Here is a 7,354-nt window from a genome sequence, read left to right on the forward strand (position 1 = left end):
TGGAGGTATAAATTCCTGGGCGGCTGCACCTCCGCCCTGAACTTTGGGATTCCAGAAAGGCACAGCTGCAGAAGGACTTAAAGGTTTTCATGGCCTGTTCCTGACATATCTTCCCAAGGTGTCCTCGTAATAAGATCCAAGGTTTTTTCTGTTTGTTTCATTTGTCTATTGAATGAAGTATTGCTTTTCAGCAGTCTGCTGGATGCTTTTAAGTTTATACTGAACTCATCACTTACAAAAATATTTACATAAACCATCTCCTTTAGTCCTAACAACCCTTTGGGGTTGGAATAACTATCCCCATTTTGCAGACTTTCTTAGTCTTTGGATAATGAGAAAGCTGAGTAATCTTAGGTGGGAATCTTGCTTCAGAAGCTCTTCGTGCCCTGGAAATCAAGACCAGAATGAAAAATTAAAACCAAAAAGCACTTTGTTGCATCTATTGTCATTTGTATAATCAACTGTATTTCTAATGTCCTGTGATTTAGGGCAACCTGGATGGATTCCCCCTCAGCCACAGGGCTAAGGAGGGCTAAACATCCTTTGCATCTGCCATGAATTTACGTAACACTTGGTTTAACAATTACCCATTTATATACCTGTCTCCCCAGAATATGGGCATTTCAAGGGCATGGCACATTCGCTTTCCTTCTTCATAGAACTTATTGCTCTCTGCAAGTTTGTTTTTAATTCTTGATGAATATATTTATCGTCTGAACGTCCCACACCAGAGGTCAAGAACTTTGCCTTATTCACTGGTGTGTTCCCAGAGCCTGGCACAATGATTAGCCCACAGCAGGTGGCCAAAAATATTTAATGAATGAACAAATTCATCTTTGTTTCTAAAGTGCCTGGCTTGGGACCTAGCACAGAGTAGGTATGCAGTCATTATTAGTTAGTTGGATGAATGAATAAATAAAAACAGGACGAGCTGTTCATGTTCTTTGAAGAAGGTGAAAGGGGTGGTGGTGGGTGGCTAAGGGAGGAGGGAGCCCAGTGGAGACTCAGGCAGCTATAATCCCCAGCTTAGGACTAGGTGAGTGCACAGAATTTAAGAGGGTCATTAAGATAAATAATATTTTAATACAATATTTAAAAAAAAGTAAAAGTGCAAAAATCTGCAATGAATATGAGATCAAAATTTAAAGACAGTATTGTCCATGAAAAACCAGAGGATTGAGTCATTCAAGGGAACTGGGAGCGATCACCCTGGGTCCTTTTTTCCCTGGTGAAGACTAGAGACTACGCTTGATTATTTTTTTGTAACTTCTTCTTATCTTAGTCTTGCTAACCCTTGTTTGTTTTCCTAGAGTTATTAGCATTAAAGAACTTCTAGAATACATCAAGAGGGTGGGTGCATTTTCAGGGAGCAGAGTGAGGAAGGAGTGAGCTGGGGTGGGCAGGGATGAGGAGGAAGAGAATGGTGGTGATCACAGACAAGACCTTCACCTGGTCCAGCCCTCTGGTCTACAGGGAGGGAGAAAGCTGGAGACCCTCGTGAGGCTGGGAGCTGAGCACTGGCAGGATTCAAAGCCACTTCCCTCCCTGCAGCTGCGGAAGGAGTTCCTGCTGTGCATCAGTGCCAGCAGGCCCCTACCAGGGCCAGATTTGCAAACACTGGGGCTCTTCCATGTATCTCCCTGCTCTCTGGCTGGGGTATTTTTCTTGCAGAGAGCATTGTAATAAGGTACTGTGGGGCCCTAGGGAGAACAGGAGAGAAAAGCAGTCTCCCAGAATTGGAAAAAATATAGTTGGCAAGCCAAAATTCTATCTGGCCACCTGGCCCAGGTCCCCTCCTGCCCCTGCCCCAGCTCTGCCTGTGCTTGCTCTAAGAGAAGCTCTTCCCCCTCAGCTAGGTCCCTGGTGCATCTTTACTACTGTTCAGGATGTCTATGACAGTGATGAGAGGGCTGCTGCCACCCCTGGAGGACTTACTAGGTACCAGGCCCTCTGCCGAGCACTTGGGGTACATTTTCTCTCTCTAATCATTACAGTAACATGTTCTCATTTATAGTTGAGGCATCTGAGCCTCAGAGAGGGTTGACAACTCATCCTAAGTCACACAGGGAGATGGCTGGGCTGTGGGCATACACCCAAGGCTCTTGGGAACGCAGTGGTGTCAGCCACTCTGGTCCACCTGCAGAGGGTGCCCCTGCCTCACGGGACTGCCCGGGGCTCCCTAACAGCCCTTGCAACCTACTCTTAGAAAGGGCTTACCTAAATCCTCTCCCTCCAAACCCCACCATATAATTAGACTTCTCAAAATATTCTTTCTGAGTGGGATGGGGACAATCATATGCTACAGGCTTCTCCAATTTCACGAGCACCCTCAATAGAACTCTAGGAGCAGAAGTCACAAGTTGCCCCCACTCCAAACGGGGCTGCATTTCACACAGCTGAAGTCAGCTCAGCTGCTGGGACTTAGCAAGTGGCCCAGGGCCTTCTGGGGATTGTCACATTGCTGGACCCTATAGCATAGCGCACACACACACATACAAAATTAGAGGTCACCCACCCTGCTAACCTCTGTCTCACTCCCATCTGCCTGCCACATCACCAGCATACTCTCAAATTAGCAGTTAATTTGGTCCTCTGGATGTGTGTGGGTGTGTGCTTTGTAAACACAGAACATGATAAAACTCCCTTTCCAGCTGTCTCTGAATTTTGAGCACCCCTTTCTATGAGAGACAGAGACGTGTAAGTGAAATGCAAAAAGGACTAGTGGTAAATATTCATTTGTAGTGCTTAGATACTGAAAACAAAACAAATCACAGGGATGCAGAATGTTAGCAAGTCAACCTTCTAGAGAGACAGGGAGGTGGAGTGGATAAGTGTGCAGGCCTGTCTTGCCAATGGGTTTCAGCCCTGGGCAAGTTCACTATGGATTCAATATGACCAAAGAAATGACAATAGAACGTTCTTGGGGCAAAGAGTTTATTAACCGGCTTGTTCTCCCGGCAGTAGGTCGAGCACTAGTGTCTCTGCCTCTGCCCAGAGCACTGGGTTGAGCTCTCTATATAGCACAATAATAGCTTATTGCCTATGGGTGTGGAAACAGTAGCCTAGCAACAGGCCAGTTACATCATCAAGTGGTTTAAGTTCAGTGAAGATCCTGGCCATAGGAACCCCACCTTCCCCACACATCACCCCTCCAGGATTCTTAGCTTAGAATCTACATGCTTTCAAGCTTCTGTAATGGTCCCTGTGTGAGAAAGCTGGAGGACTGTAACCAGATTCCACAACAGCAACAGAAGATAACAACAACTTAGAGATAATAACAACAATTAAGATACAAGATTTTGATACAGGTAACAAAAATTATAATGATCCTCAAGCCAGAGGAAGTTCTCAATCCACAAAGACCTTAGGGGCGATGAGACACATGTTTTAATGACACCAACACAGGCAAATCTTGTCCATCAGGTAGGATGCATGCAGGAGAGTGGTCCTGCGATAGGACTATAGCAGGAAGGGGATCCCGTCCAGATCTAGCATACCATACTTTTACTCCTCTCCCTGTGGGGGTTACTGAGGGATCTATGTATAGTGCTACTAGAGGTGCATGCACTGGCCATAATGATAAAACATAACTGCCTGGTACGATGCTCCTACCTTCTGGCCATTCAGGATATGCTACTGTGATCTCTGGGGGCCACTCTGTTGTTATTTCAGGAATACACAGGAGGCCAGCTTCCAGGCCTCGTCCCCAGGGTGCCAGGAGAGCCAGCCATCATTGGTCCATGTGTCGAAAGGTCCAAGGCCACATCCACTCAATGGAGTCTCCAGGGTTTAGTACAGTTGGTGCTGGCAGCAAGATATTATTCTGGTGGCTGAACCTTGGCTTCAGTGATTCTTCCTTGGTTTGTATTTGCAGTTGTATAGGGGAAGCAGCCATATGTGCTAACATGTCTACAGGGCTCAGGGTTCCCTTTCGGGGTTTCTCATTCAAATGCCGTAGCACGGTCCATAAGCAGACTGACCATCCCTGCAGACTATTGGTATCTGGCTTTAGTCCGGATTTTAACAAGCCATTGTGCCTGTCTGTCATGCCTGCTGCAGTAAGATTGTATGGCACATGAATCTTCCATTTGATTACCAACTGTTACACCCATTCTTTCAATGCATGTCCAGTAAAATGGGTGCCCTGATCACTCTCAATTATCTGTGGTCAGCCATAGGTGGCAAAGAGATGCTCCAGGCCTCTTTTGGTCATCTGCTGGTCTGTACAAGGTGTAAGAAAAGCAACCAGAAGTCCAGTAGCTGTGTCCACACAAGTCATGGCGTACCGATATCCTTCTGACACAGGTAGAGGCCCAATATAGTCTATCTGCCACCTACAAGGGTTATTGGCCTGTTAGCTATTGTCCCATGTTGCTGTGGAACTCTGTGTAAGTCCCTTTTAGAGCATATGACACACTCCTGACTCCTGCTGGGCTCTACTAACTTCTTCAAAGGTCAAAGGCAAGCCCCACCGATGGGCTACAGCCCACATTGTCTTTTGCCCTGCATGCAACAAATGCTGATGTAACCATTGGGCTACATCAGAGGCAGGCTTTCCTTCTAACCAACGTATCTAGGCCAATTTATCTGCTTCATCATTTCCTGGGGATGCCAGTGGCAAATGACCTGTCACATGGTATACTGTAATTGTTTTAGTCTGACCACAGGCCCATGAGTCTTACCACAATTCTTGACCCCAAAGGGGTTGGTGACTGACCAGCTAGTTGGCATGGTACCAGGTTGGTAGCCACAGGGTCAAGGCCCGTTAGACAGCCCAGTTGTCAGTAGAGACCACTACAGGGGTGGGCTCCTGGCTCACAAGCCACACTGCCCACAACTCTGCCCATTGGCTGCTCTTCCCCTCACCATCTTCCATCAATATTGTCTCAGTCTTAGGAAAAGCTACAGCCCTCCATTTTGGGGGCTGCCCACAGCTGGAATTGTCTGTATACAATGCATCCTCGGGTATAGGAGCTTTTCCCTCCTAATAAGGACTCTCTGCTACTAATGGTTCTGAAGTAAATTTTTCCTGCTTTCCACTAGTATATGACACCAGTCCCAATAAGCATTGGAGTTCTTCACCCAAGGGGCTACTAGGGAGGGCACTATGCTGCTGTAGGTAAGCACCCCACTTGGCCAGTGTGGGTGTTTGTGCCACACCACTCCTTGGCTTTTGGGTCTAGTCTCGTACCCAACTCAAGATGGAATAGGTGGTTATTACCTTTATCAGGGCCATTCCAGTGATGGGTTCTGTAGCCAGCAAGGCGTGATACACGGCAGCCAGTTGTTTTTCTATCAACGTGTATTGTACCTCCACCCCTTTCCAGAGTTGTGACCAGAATCCAATAGGTTGGCAAGTTCATTCAAGCCGCTGCCAGAGACCCCAGCCATAACCGTCTTCAGTCACATACACATCCACCTCACAGGGTCTTGATGGGCCTGTCACACTCAAGGCCTGCATGGCCTTGACTGCCCGTTTTGCTATAGTAAAGGCACATGCACGTGTCTCATCCCAGTCCCATCTGTCACCCTTTCATACCAACTGGTATAAGGGCTTCAGAATTTGTGCCAAGTGTGGGATAAATACTCTCTAGTAGCCTAGAAGACCCAAAAACTCCTGTAGCAATGCTACAGTTGTAGGGGTAGGAAACAATCTATGATTGTTTCTGGTATGACTTTAGTCTTACCCAACCAGACGACCCCCAAAAATTTGACTGACAAACCAATCCCTGAACTGGAATATACTGTTCACAGCCCATTCTTTCTCCTGTAGACATTGCAGCAGTCTAGGTGCTGCACCTTCTAGATCTGAAAGAGAATCAGATGTGAGCATGACATCATCGATATAATAGTACAGCTGCATCATTGGCGGTTTCTCCCACGTAGCCAAGTCCTGGGCTACAAGTCAATGACAGATGGTGGGGCTGTGGAGGTATCCCTGTGGGAGGACTGCCATCCTTCCCGTGCGAAGGCAAACTGTTCCTGACTTTCCTGCTCAATGTCAATGGAAAAGAAGGCATTAGTAAGATCTACCATATAATGGTATGTTCCTAGTTTGTGGCTGAGGGTATCCATCAGGTCTTCAGTAGAGGGGACAGCAGCATGCATAGGGGGTATGACTTTATTCAAGTCTTTGTAATCCATGGTCATATGCCAGGAGCCATCTGTCTATATCCATCTATGATAGTGGGGGTCCCGGGAAACCACTCAGGATTACCATGAATCAGTGAATATTCAGTCCCTGTGCCTACCATAGCCAGGACGCACTGTTTGTTCACTGGGGACCAATGGATAGCTATTTCAACATGTGGCCTCTGGTCCCCCCTGGTCCCTCAGGGCAGGTACCTTGACAATTCCATTCACAATTGCATCAAAAAGAATAAAATACCTAGGAATAAACCTAACCAAGGGAGTGAAAGACCTATACTCTGAAAACTTCAAGACACTCATGAGAGAAATTAAAGAAGATACCAATAAACAGAAATACATCCCATGCTCATGGATAGGAAGAATTAATATTGTCAAAATGGCCATCCTGCCCAAAGCAATCTACAGATTCAATGCAATCCCTATCAAGATACCAATAGCATTCTTCAATTAACTACAGCAAATAGTTCTAAAATTCATATGGAACCACAAAAGACCCTGAATAGCCAACGCAATCCTGAGAAGGAAGAATAAAGCAGAGGGAATTATGCACCCTGACTTCAAGCTCTACTACAAAGCCACAGTAATTAAGAAAATTTGGTACTGGCACACGAACAGACCCATAGACCAATGGAGCAGAATAGAGAGCCCAGATATAAACCCAAGCATATATGGTCAATTAATATACAATAAAGAAGCCATGGATATACAATGGGGAAATGACAGCCTCTTCAACAGCTGGTGTTGGCAAAACTGGACAGCTACATGTAAGATAATAAAACTGGGTTATTGTCTAACTCCATACACAAAAGTAAACTCAAAATGGATCAAAGACCTGAATGTAAGTCATGAAACCATAAAACTCTTAGGAAAAAACATAGGCAAAAATCTCTCGGACATAAACATGAGTGACTTCTTCATGAACATATCTCCCTGGGCAAGGGAAACAAAAGCAAAAATGAACAAGTGGGACTATATCAAACTAAAAAGCTTCTGTACAGCAAAGGACACCATCAGTAGAACAAAAAGACATCCTACCATATGGGAGAATATATTCATAAATGACATATCCCATAAGGGGTTGACATCCAAATTATATAAAGAGCTCACACACCTCAACAAACAAAAAGCAAATAAGCCAATTAAAAAATGGGCAGAGGAGCTGAACAGACACTTCTCCAAAGAAGAAATTCAGATGGCCAACAGG

The sequence above is a fragment of the Manis pentadactyla genome, chromosome 4 (assembly GCF_030020395.1).
Source record: "Manis pentadactyla isolate mManPen7 chromosome 4, mManPen7.hap1, whole genome shotgun sequence".
Classification (NCBI taxonomy): Eukaryota; Metazoa; Chordata; class Mammalia; order Pholidota; family Manidae; genus Manis; species Manis pentadactyla.